Below are 13475 nucleotides of genomic sequence, written 5' to 3'. Positions count from 1 at the left end.
CTCTCCTTTCATTCTCTTGCCCTGTAATGCCTGTTGCCTTTCTCATTTAGCCATGGATAGAAGTTCTCTGAAGCCCTCACCAGAAGCAAAGGTTGGTACCATGCTTCTTGTATAACTTGCAGAATCATGAGCCAAATAAACCTCTTTTTTTAATATATAAATTACCCAGCCTCAGGTATTCCTTTATAACAAGGCGAAATGGACTAAGAAAATCCTGCACTGCAATTCTGATTATTTATTTTGGACAAACGGAAAGTTAGGTTCACATAAAAATCTGTGTGCAACAGTTCTTGGCAGTTTTATTTATAATAACTGAAAACAACTCATATGTTCAACTGGTAAATGATTAAATAAATGATAGCATATTCACATCATGGAATACTCAGCATTAAAATGAAGCAGAAAGAGATTGCTGGGCTGAATTTTTAAAATTGAACTATATGCTCTCTATAGAAGACAAACTTTAGATTTAAAAACACAAATATGTTTAATATAAGTTTAAACAAAGGTATGCTATGCACAATGTAAACATAATAGAACTAGAGTGAATATACTGATAACAGACAAAACAGACTTCAAGACAAAAATCTTACTAGAGACAGTTAGTGATGTTTATAATAAACTAAGGGACATTTTTTTAGGGAGCTACACATTTAAAAACACATATGCATCTAACAATAGAGCTCCAAAGAATTCAAGGTACAAATGAATGATTCAATGACAACAGTTGCAGACATCAATATCCCACTCTAATAACAGATAGCACAGCTAGACAGAAAGTCAGTAAGGAGACAGAATACTGAAATCACATTGGCTAGATATGGTGGCTTGTGCCTGAAATCACAATATTTTTGGAGGCTGAGGCAGGAAGTTCACTTGAGTACAGGAGATCAAGACCACCCCAGGCAACAGAGCAAGACTTGATAAACATTAAAAATAAAAAAGTTAGCTGGGTGGGGTGGTGTGTGCCTGTACTTCCAGCTACTGGAGAAGCTAAGATGAGGCCACGAGTTCAAAGTTGTAGTGTGCTATCTTCACACCACTGCACTATAGCCTAGGTGAGAAGTAAGAGCACAGGAAGAAAGGAAGGAAGGAAGAAGGGAGGGAGGGAGGGATGAAGGAATGAAAGAAAGGAATGGAAAGGAAGAAAGATGAAAAGAAGGAAAGAAGAAAGAGATGCAGGGAGGGAGAGAGGGAAAGAGGGAGAGAGTGAAGGAATCACATTATCACCAACTGGACTTAAATGACATCTATAGAACTCTCCACTGAGCAACAGCAGAATGTACATATTTTGCAGTTGCACGTGGAACATATTTCATAATTTGTTCTTTGAAAAGGTTAAAAAATAATAAGACTTTAGCTATACTAAAAAAGAAAATAGTGGGGAGATAGATTACCAAATTGAGGAATCAGAGGGGGACAGCAACACCAACTTTACAGAAATTTTAAAATAAAGAAACATTATCACAATGTTATGCCAACACTTAGACTATTTAGATAAAATGGACATATTCATAGTAAGGCATAAATTTCTGAAAGTAACCCAAGAAGTAATAAGCAATCTGAATAAATCTATAACAATTAAGTTGATATACTAATTAAAAGTATTCAAAGAGAAACACAGCCCCAGATAGTTTTACTGTGAATTCTGTCAAACAATTTAAAAGGAAATAACACCAATCCTGTGCAAGCTCTTCAAGGAAACAGAGAAGGTGAGAACATTTAACAACTCACTTTAAGAGGCTACAATGACCACAATGCTAAGGCCAAACAAACATATCAGTAGAAAAGAAAGCTGTAATTCAATATCTCTCATAAATATAGATGGAAGGTCCCCAACAAAATATTATCAAACCAATCCAACAACATATAAATAGGATTATATATCATAACCAAATTGGATATAGTGTTGGAATGCAAGGCTGGATTACACCCAGAAATAAACTAACATAATATACCATATCAATAAAATAAAGAACGAAAATCACATGATTCTTAAGATAGATGCAGCATTTGACAAAATATTATACTCATTTGTCACAAAAAATCTCAACAAACTAGAGATAAAAAAATAACTTTCTCAAACTAATAAAGGGCATCTACAAAAATGGATCATAGACTTAAACATAACACCCAAATCTAAAAATACTTTGGAAGAATATATAAAAGAATTTATCATCTTTTTTTTTTTTTTTTTTTTTTTTTTTTTGAGACAGAGTCTCGCTTAGTCGCCCAGGCTGGAGAATTTATCATCTTAGTTAGGCAATTGCTACTTAGCTAAGACACCAAAAACATAAGCAACAAAATAAAGAAATAGATACTCTGGACTTCACTCTAATTTCAAAAATTTGGGCTTCAAAGGAAGCCATCAAGAAAGTGATAACTATATAGAAATGCAAATGACTCAGAAAATCTAAAATAATTTTGAAATAAAATAAGAGAACATATTCATCAATTGTTAAAATTTTACTATAAATCTACGATAATCAAGGTAGTATGATAATGGCATAAGGAAGGCAGTGGACAGAACTAAGATGAGAAATTAATCCTTATACATGTGGTCAACTGATTTTTGACAATGAAGCCAAGCCAAGTCAGTGAGGGAAAAATAGTCTTCCCAACAAATCGTGCTACGAAAATAGGATGCCCATATGCAAAAATATAAATTTAGATCTTTATCTCACACCATACATAAAAAATAACTCAAAATTTATTGAAGACCAACATGTAACAGATGAACTATGAGAAATACAGGAGAAAAAGTAAACCTTCAAGACTTTGGGTTACACAAAGATTTCTTACATATAACATTAAAAGCACAATCCATTAAAAACTTATATATTCAACTTCATCAAAATAAGAAACTGCTGTGCTTTAAAAAAGACCCTTTGAAGACAATGAAATGCCAAGCCATATGAGGGAAAAATCATATTTGATAAAGGACTTGTACCCAGAATACACAAAGCAATTTTTCAATCCAATAAAAAAAAGACAAATAAAATTAAACATGGAGAAAGGATCTGAATATTGAAAAATATACAAATGTCTAATTAATAAGCACCTGAAGAATGCTCAATATCATTAGTAGTTAAGAAAATGCAAATTAAAAATCACAATGATATATGATTATTTTACCCACTAGGAATGCCTATAATAAAAAGGAAAGACAGTAACAAGTGTTGGAGAGGATGAGGAGACACTAGAAATGCACACATAGGTAGTGACAACATAAAATGGTATGATCAATTCAAAAAATAATTTGACAATTTCTGAAAATGTTAAAAATAAAATTACAGATGACCTAGAAGTTACATTCCTAGATATTTACTTAAGAGAAATGAAAAACATGTCCACACAAAAATGTATTATTTATAATAACCAAAACTTTAAGCAATCCAAAATTTCCATCACTTGGTGAATGGGCAAGGAAAAGATGGCATATTCATATAGTGGAACATATCTCAGCAATAAACAAGAATATTCTACAATATGGAAGCATCCCCAACATACTGTGCTACTGAGAGATGCTAGATGCAGAGGAAAACAGATAAATGGGTGCCTTGGGCTGGAGTGAGACCAGGAACTGACTACAAGAGACAAGAGGGGTATTTGGAGGATGATAGATGTTCAAAACTAGATTGTTATAATGTTTATACAACTCTGTAAATGTATTAAACGTCATTGGATTGTACATTTAAATGAGTCAATTTTATAATATGTACATTTCAACTCAATAATGGTGTTAAAAATTGTGACTTGATGAAGGCAAATATTACGTGTAAAAGCCCTTTGTGATATAGGAAACAGTAATCTAAATGACATCTTTACAATAAATACCATATTAATCTGCCTTTGTAAATGTTCCTAAATCTAGAACTAAAGAAAAAAGATTCAAAATGCAATTAGTGAAAGCAAGTTTTCAGTATATAACGCAGCACTTTAATTGTGACTTAATATGGGGATAGATATTTTGTTTTTAATTTTTAAGGGGTGGGAAACATTGCCTTCAGGCTATCTGCCATAGGTATTGTTATCTCTCTACAGAGCTTTTGATTAAATATTGAATAGTAGTGAGTTTGATGTTATAATCCCTGACAGGTATCTTGAGTGCAGTTACTTTATGTGGCTGATTAGGTGGGGAGCCAAAAGCTTTAACAGTCAATTGAACTGGAGTCAGGATTATTTTCTTCTTGAGAAAGTTAAGGAGGTTAAAAAAAAAACCACATGCTGGACTAGTAAGCCATCTCACTTTATTTCTTGACTTTATGGTTTCTCAAGCAGAACAGGTGAACAGATTCTAAAAAGCCAACCACTTCTGATCATATTTGTCCCAGAAAGTACTACAGAATAAAAACAGCATAGAAAACATTTTTACAACTATGCGTGTTCCTTTTCATAGCGATTTTCATGGTTAGAATTGATATTAACTATGAGAATAATATAATTAATTTGGGATTGTTACCTGGGCCTATCTTGAAGCATTTACTGAAATTGACTATTGGGACAGGAGATCACAAAGCTAGAGCAGGTGTATGACTTTCTCCAAACCTGACTGGCCAAACTTTCCCCCAGGGGATGTTGAAGTTCTGAACCCAAGAGAGATAGCGGAAAAATTCCTGAATCTTGGAGCTCTGGGCAGCTTCCCGTGCCATTTCTCTGTGTGGTGATGTTCTCCAGGACTTACAATAGAAAAACCCATCTCAATTTGCAGAGCTATATATTCAAAGACCAATAAAATAACACTTGGTTCAATTGTTTTCCAAATAATATTTTATGTTGCTTTTTCTCCTTTCCCTCCACACCTGAACTTCTCTAGATCTGTGAAATTAGGAGTTGCAAAGGTCCATCACAGCTTCTTTTGTTTCTCTGTCCCCAGAAGAAATTTCTCTGACTTTGTATAGCTTTTGCTATTTGACCTATATACCTTAGTCTATGGTACATTTGAAATCATGTAACTGTGAGCTAGTTTAAAATATTAATACATGAGATTATTGAAGGTGATTTAAGGAGATATTAATACATAGTATTTGTCCCCATTTGTGAAAAAGGCAATGCTTCATAGACCATAATTACCTGAGTATCTCAGGATCAGGTCCTCTAGATCTGCTTTGTACTATATGGGCCTAACATGATGGCATTTAGCATTAACATGGAAAACAAAAATACAGCATTACTTTGTATTAGAGAAAACAATGAGAATCTATAATTTCTGTATACCATGACAAATACTAATAAATGGATCTTACCTAAATATGACTCTACTGTTGAGTCTTCATATAAATTAAATCTTATTGAGAAAGTCAAAATGTCTCAAATCAATTCAAAGATGCCCGGAAATAACAAAATCTAAACAACTTTTATATCTCCTGGTTTATTAATTATAGCATTTATATTCTCTTAGGTTTTGTTTTCTCAAGTCCAGACAGGAGTTAATTACACATAATCATAAGATTACCAGGAACATTGAACCAAATAATGTGTAAAAGGTACATAAAAGTTGCCTGATGCATTGTTGCCTCTCAGTTAGTCATTATTATTTACATAGTAAGTCACTGGTAATTAAAAAAAAAATCCTAATTTTGACTAAAAAAAAAGTGCTGAAAAATGAACATTTAGAAATAAATCATTCTTTCAGTGTTAAAGAGAATCAAGCATGCTTTTCAGCCAAGGGAAAAAAGCGGTATTTAATAGGTCCTAGAACACATTTTCTTTAGTTCTGAGAAGCAAGTATTACTAGTTCTGTTGAATCTTACTTTGGAACTCAAGTATTGTTGGAAACAACTATTGTTGAAGTATATTTTTTCTTTTTGGATAGGAAGATATTTAGAGTGAAGAAAAGCCTACAAAATCTAGAATACCAAAAGCTGCATTTGGTTGAAATATGCTCTATGCTTTTATGTAAACCCTCCAAATAAAAACAATTTGCAAGAAATAACTGCCAATAGATTTTTAAATCTCCAATTAAGCTATTTTGCTGCTTTTATAATTACTAGCAACTGCCATCAATTATTTATTCTGAGGTTAGTAATAATAAACATATTGTTAAATATTCAGTGTGTAAAAAAGATTTTGGCTTTTTACCAGATAACCCTTTCTTGCAATCACATATGCAAAATATAGATGTAACTTTAGCTTCTAAGACAAACTATTTATTGACTACATCACAAAGACATTAGAAATAGATTATAATAAAAAACTGACTACAAATTGATAATGCAACAAGAGGGACTCTTAGTGATACAATGAGAGAGTTCAGGTTTGGGGGACATATTTCTGCAGTTAAGGATTAATTAAGCAATTTCAGCCCTGAGGAAGGCTGCTTTGGCTGGCAGCTTGACTGTATTAACAGATGAGCTTGTTTTGCAAGCAAATGAGTAAACAAATCTGTTAACTACAATTAATTTGGTTTTTGCACATTGATTCACCACATTTTTATTTACCAAATAATTCTCATCTCCACTTAAACATAGAAGTCTGACTGCACAAATATTAGCTATGTCTTAGCTGATGTGAATAAGAAGTTGAGCAAAAACATTTTACTTCAGTGTCCAGTGGTACTTGGTGCATTGGTAGCTCTTAGTTGCATGTTGCTATAAAGGATCCTCCTTAAAACTATGCCACATTAATTAACTGATTTGACTAATAAGTTTCCTTTATGCATTATTTATCTAGTTAAGTGCATAATGATGTATTAATAAGTTGTATAGAAAGAGAGGCTGTGGAGTAGTATTTGTTCTCTGATTACCAAAAGTATACGCCATTGATATTAGTGATTAAGCCAATTTTTTGTGCTATGCATGCCTTAAAATAATTTTTATAAGAACATCATTTCAATAAAACAGATTCATTTGTTTTTTATAACAAACACTTCTGTAGCACTTACTAAGCAAAAAACACTGTGGTAAGTGCTGTATTAACTCAGTTATCCTCCAAATAACTATATGACTTGAATATTATTCCCATTTTAACAATGAAGAAATTGGGACATAGATCTAAAGTAATTCACTGAGAACACAAACTGGCAAGTGGGTTTGAACCTAGATAGTTAAGTCACATGCTACAGCCTCAAAACCTGCTGGTTCTTTCAATCCTGCCTTCCTAGAGTCCCTTTCAGACCTGTGCACTCGATAATTCCGTAGACCAAAAACAATTTCCTATCTGTCCACTTTTCTGGGAAGAGTAAAAAGTTGCTTGTCTTTTTAGAAGTGACCTTTTTTACTTAGCACATACAATGAAGACCATGGGGCAGACTCAGTTTCCCTAAAATATGAGCCCAAGGAGAGCAAAGGTAGAGTAGATAAAACACAAACTGAACTTGAAACTAAGTTTTATTTTGCCCCTTGTTTTTCGTTGTGCATAACCCAATGGAGTACCTTTTCTTGATTTCCTTTGACTTATAAGCAGAGGTTCACATCATGTGAGGTTTTAGAATTGTTCACATCACATAAACAGAGTTTGGCTTATCAGAGTAGAGTCATGTTTTAAAGGGTCTTGAATGTTGAGTTTGAGGTGTTCTAAGTGCAACAGAATAGGGGAACACTGAAGATTCCTGGGGAGAGAAATGGAAGATGAAAGCCATTTCATCTGGTCTCTTGAAAGGTGCTGAATGAATTGGAGTAGAACACAAATATGGCCAGAGACCAGCTACACAGCTAACTGGGATGAGGAGGTGAGAGAGGGGGAGTAGATAAGAAGATAGGTCTAAGGCAATTCAAGAGCCTCAGCCTTGCATAACTACAAGAATGTAGTTTTATTCACGTCACCAGATGAGAGAAATCTTGTTTGGGAGAAGAGAGAAACAGGGATATGGCACAGAGTGGAAAGAGAGAAGATAAGTGTGACTTTAAACAATATACATAAAGACTTATTTCAATCACATTAGCATGTTGAAACTAAAAACTCTCAAGATTTTTAAAGTAGTGTGAGTATATTAGCTGAGATGTATAACAATTTTTTTTTGTTTTTTCTATGTCAGTACTGGTCTATGCAAAGCAGCTTTTTCACCAATACTATTTTTCCTTACTGTTACTAGTCCTACTCTGTGAGATAAACAATTTAAATTGGTGTCTTTTGTAACGTTCTCATGGAGCTCAAAGTTTTTTTTTCATAGCATTTATCATAATTTATAATTATATGCTCATTTATTATAGGTTTACTTGTTAAATATTTCCTCTACTAGAAACTTTAATGAAGACATAAACTTCATCTTATTTTGCAGCCATGTACACCCAGTTGTTAGCATAGTTTAGAGCTCAAGATGAATAAATATTCAAGTTTTTTGTCCTCATTAAAAGCTAAGATTTTAAAAAATCTTACAGACTCAAAAACTGAGGCAATACCTGGATGATTTTATTCACCTCATTATGTTGAAAAATAAAATAAATCTGTAAACTTCCTGGGCTTTTATTAGAAATTAAAGGTTAGGAATAGTTGTAACTAGGTTAGCAGTGAATTGCTAAATTTAAACACTTCCCTTCCAAGTGGTTAAACTCTGTTAACATCTCAGCTGTTCAGGTTCTTGCACATAAAGTATTTATGGATATAAAAGGTTATAATGTAACACTGTAATAAGCAGAGAAAGAAGCACTACTCTGTGTCAGAGAGATTTGCATTACTACTAATAGAAGTTAGCCTCACAGCTGGAGTGCTGCAAGAAAGAAAAATATTTTTTGAGATGGAAAAAACGTGTGTTCATAAAAAGTTCAAATACTTAAATCAAAGTATAGTGCGATATACACTAATTTTTTTCACAGATGAAAGGCCCAAATAAAGTAAGCTTTAAAAAAAATCAAAATACAATAAAGGTCTGTGATCCAGAACGTCTTCAATCACAGCCTCTTATTCTGCTCTGTCATCTAATTTCACCATTCTCCACTCCAGTGCCTTTGACCTTCGGAGAACAATAATGCCGATGACTTTTACAGTTATTTGCCCCATTGTGCCACTGTAATTGAGTTCACCTACAGACCTATTTGATATTGTATTAATAATTATTTATGCTAGAAGTATTCTAGCTACACTAATACATCTTTGTAAAATCTCATCAAGAAACTTTAAAAAAGATGTTTTGTGTTAATGATGAGGAGGTGTCCTCGGCTATATTGAATTTCTCACTATTGTTTGAATTCTAAAAATGTATTTATATTTATATTTATGCTTAGAAATAAAAATTTTAAAACATGTACATTATAAAAATTTAAATACCGTTATTTTCATGAAATTAAAGAAAAATTATCTCTGTGTCCCTACAACTTGATGTGAACAGGAAAAAAATGTGTTTTCCCTTTAACGATGAAAAAAAATGTTTCAGTAATTTTAAATGTTTTATGCATTCTCTAAGGTCTTATCAACCCAACGCTTGTTTAAAATATAGTTAATAGAAGACAATATGTATGTAGCTTTAAATAGCCTCTATAACACAAACATTTTCCAATCATTAATGTCTTAAGCAAAAAGACCAAAAGTAGAAAATAACATTCTTCGAAAAATATCTTTCTTGCAACAAGTGTCCAAACTCTTCTGTATGGCAGATGTGTAACTTCCAGAAATAGTAACACAGTGCCAAAATCTCTATGTAACAAAGCAGGTCCAAATTTTTATTTGCCTCAAATAATACTCAACACAACAGAATCCCAATGCATAGAACATTGTAGACAATTAGAATTTCATTTTTAATGTAATTTTATTTCTTCACCAAACTAAGATTTGTAAACGTATCCATTTCAGTTGGATAATTTGCTCTAATACCTAAGCAGGTTTTGACCCTATAGTTAACAGAGGCTTTCTCTTAATTATGCACAAGAGCCCAGAAGAAAGTTTTTGTGACTGACACTGGTGAGCCTGGCAGATGAGAGTGACTCAGGGCAGTGTGACACATGTCCCCGAAGTGTATCAGGTCTAAGCCTGAATGCACCTCCTGTAACTTATGTGGGCTGCAAGTGCTGAGGGGGGCAGCGATTGAAGAGAATGAAAGTAGTCCAGATGTTTCTAGGCAATTATTGGCCTGCCCACAGCCCATACATGAATTAGACCTTGTTCAGACAATGACTCCACATATACTGCTCAGATGATAAGCATGGGATTTTTCTCCACTCCCTACTATCTCTCAATGAAGCTACTATTTACATTTTAAGCATGTCTCCAATTTGGCTACATTCTTCCTCTCCAACTGCATCAGACACCTGCCATGTCAGTCACACTGCTCATTGCTGTTCTGTACTCATAGACATTCCGTTCTTACTGTGTTTCATGTGCCCTTTCCCCTAAAATTAATGTCCACCTCAACACCCCTACCTTCTATGTCCATCTTTGTATGTGTAATTCAGTACAAAGGCTATTATCCTACAAAGTCAAGGTTAAGTTCACTCCTTCTACTATTTCTTCTCCAGTTTCAGGCCTTCCCAGTTTGTACTTTAATTTTATTCGTTACTTTGCAATTTAGCATATAAGTGTGTTCTTCATTGTTTGAAGCTCATGAGGCAGTCACTGAACTGAACTGTGAAGTCTTCCAGTTAAAGGCCTGTGTTTTGTGCTTCCTGGTCTCTGGAATTTGGTTGCTAGAAGTTCTGGATATCACACTGATGGGGCAGGTTTCTCACTAAACTAATTTTCCATGCTGGCAACTAAAAGGGAGTTTAAAATGTCAGTCAAGACAAAGACAAGTGGAGACTAATGTTGTGCTGTCATTACTAGGGCAAGAATGTGGTAAAGTCCCTATATTTGCCCAATGAAATACCAACGATGATCACTACCACCATAATTTGCATTTATTGGGCTTCTACTTCGTACCTACTTTGGCTCTAAATCAGGGGTTTAATATGAACATAAATGCATTTAGTCAGAATAACAACACTGTTATGTACGTATTGTTATCTCTATTTTCGGGAACATAAGGAATTTCTCAAAGACCATTCAGAAGGTAAGACTGGTGAAAATGAAATCAAAACATAATTTGACCTGATCATAAAACTTTTTACCACAGAACTCAGAAAGAATTTAGGCCTCTAAAAACTATATACTTGTTCACTAAAAAAACCCATCCACCAATTTTATATTGTAAATTATAAGTTGCATTGTATTTTAAAACAGTCATTCAATCAAGCCCTGTTGAGCTCCTAAGTATAGTAAAGAAGGAATTAAATATCCAGTCCTTATAATAAAAAAAGAAAATATAGATGGAGAGAAATCAAGTGTTAAAAAAATTGTATTAGAAATGTCTTAAAACAATTTGTGATGAGTTCAATAACTGATGCCCTGAGATTGTATCAAGGCTTACTGTAGTTGTAGGCTGAAAGTTTTAAGCACTAGATTCGATAGGAGAAAGACTTTGGAAAAGGAATGGAAAGCTTTTCTGTCATCAGAAGGGAAGGCCTCAGATGTGAGAGATCTATATAAGTAAAGCGCAGTTCCTGGTTCAGATGACATTGAGTAAACTCATTTGGCAAAAGGAGAGAATTCACATAGGGAGTGACGAATGGAAGAATATTAAGTTGTCCCAGGGAAAGAAGAATGAAAGCTTCTTTAGACTAACCAGTGAGGAAGGAAAAGTTAGAGCTAAATGAATTTTCTCTGAACATGCCTCACTTCTTTCCAGTTCCTTTATTTCCTTTCTTATTTCCTCCCTGGGTCTTTTTGTTTTAGAGGTCTTTGGAAACTTTTGCCTTGTTTGTGTTATTTTATAAGTTTCTGACAAACCACAAACTATGACATTGTCTACTGATATTTCTCTTTTCCTTTTTCACAACATATGAAAAAAATTTAAAGTGTAACGTATCATCAGGCAATGTGATGTAGTAAAAAAAAAAAGTGTTTATGGATTTTAAAGGCAAACAGGTGGATTTGACACCAGTTCACCCAGTTCACCCATTTAGTGGCAAGTTGCTTACTCTCCATGTATCTCACATTCTTCGTCTGTCAAACAGGAAAAAGAATAACTACTTGGCAAGTAAACTGAATGTGAAGATTAGGAAATATATATGTAAAGCACTGATTTTTACAATGTAGCAAATGCAATATTAGATCTGGGTATTATCAATTTGTTCAACATTCATGTCAAACAAAGTTTATATTTTATGCCAGAAACTCTCCTTCTTGCTGAAGTGTAGCAATGAAAACAAAACAGAACAAACCTAGTCTATATGCTATCAAGGAACTTAGATTCTAGTTAGGGAGATAGACAACAGTCAGATTATAAGTATGTACTATAGTTCAGCTATATTTCAATGCTGTGAAAAAATAAAAAATACAAGATAGGCTAAGAGGATAAGAGTAGGCTTGAAGTATAAAGAGTTCATATACAGTGGTCAGGGAGGTTCCAAAATATATTTATTTTTAAGGAAGAAAATATCATATGTAAAAATCTGCTGTTTAAAATACTTGTCAATGTCATAATACATGAATAGTTTTGAATACTGCAAAAAGAGTATCGACTTTGTAAGAAGTTACTTCAAATAAAATTACACCACAGAGGATCCATCCAAAGTATTTTTAGATAATTCATGTTTTGTCAAAGGCCGCAAAACAAAAAATGTTAAATCTAAAGTGTTTTAACTAATAAAGATCAATGAGGGACAAAAGCAAATTATCTTTGAAACTGTGATTCCAGCCAATGAAAAAAGATGATACAATTTATTTTAATCCCTACTTTGTATTCTGTAGACAACTATTAAATGAGTTGAGTACCATTTCTATTGTATGGTGGTTAAAAGGGAAGTCCCAGGAAACAAAATATTTGGGTTCAAAACTTTGATTTTTCTTAGCTGTGTGACCTAGCTTATGGAATTTATATGTTACTATCTTGATAATGCCATTTTTGGGGGAAATTTTGTTATTATGAGAATACCAATACACTCTATGATAAAAATTATCTATTATTTTCAACGAATTGAAAATACTCTGATCTAACATTGCATTTTGCGATGTTGTAAAAACCTGTGCTTTACATATGTATTTCCTAATCTGCACATCCAATTTACTTGCCAAGTAGTTATTCTTTTTCCCATTTGACAGACGAAGAATGTGAGATACATGGAGAGTAAGCAACTTGCCACTAAATGGGTGAACACAGTTATCTATTTGGAAATAGAGTAGTATTGTATGCATGCACTAAGCTAACTCAAATGTCAGGTATAATAAAATTTCCTACTTAGCTAAAGTAAGTGAAGCAAACAATGATCTACCAAGTATAGTGATTAGGCAGGATGTTTTCTATGGTCTTTTTCCATTTTAATTCCATGACTTTTTTTTTTTTTTTTTTTTTTTTTGAGATGGAGTCTCGTTTTCTCGCCCAGACTGGAGTGCAGTGGCGCGATCTCGGCTCACTGCAACCTCCACCTCCCGGGTTTACGCCATTCTCCTGCCTCAGTCTCCCAAGTAGCTGGGACTACAGGCGCCTGCCACCACGTCCAGCCAAAGTTTTGTATTTTTAGTAGAGACGGGGTTTCACCGTGTTAGCCAGGATGGTCTCGATCTCCTGA

At 33.7% G+C, this 13475-nt stretch overlaps 1 protein-coding gene and 1 long non-coding RNA gene across 11 annotated transcripts in view; one reads left to right on the top strand and one right to left on the bottom strand.

Annotated features, from left to right (window-relative positions):
• LOC105488914 (zinc finger protein 385D) overlaps positions 1-13475 on the bottom strand; it is a 988258-nt gene that overhangs the window by 528401 nt on the left and 446382 nt on the right. The window lies entirely within an intron of this gene.
• The window catches only part of LOC139361858 (uncharacterized), a 157575-nt gene that overhangs the window by 22570 nt on the left and 121530 nt on the right, over positions 1-13475 (top strand). The window lies entirely within an intron of this gene.

This window comes from Macaca nemestrina, chromosome 2, assembly GCF_043159975.1.
Source record: "Macaca nemestrina isolate mMacNem1 chromosome 2, mMacNem.hap1, whole genome shotgun sequence".
Classification (NCBI taxonomy): Eukaryota; Metazoa; Chordata; class Mammalia; order Primates; family Cercopithecidae; genus Macaca; species Macaca nemestrina.
The sequence above is the reverse complement of the archived record's forward strand: the minus strand, read 5'-3'. Positions and strand labels throughout refer to the sequence as shown.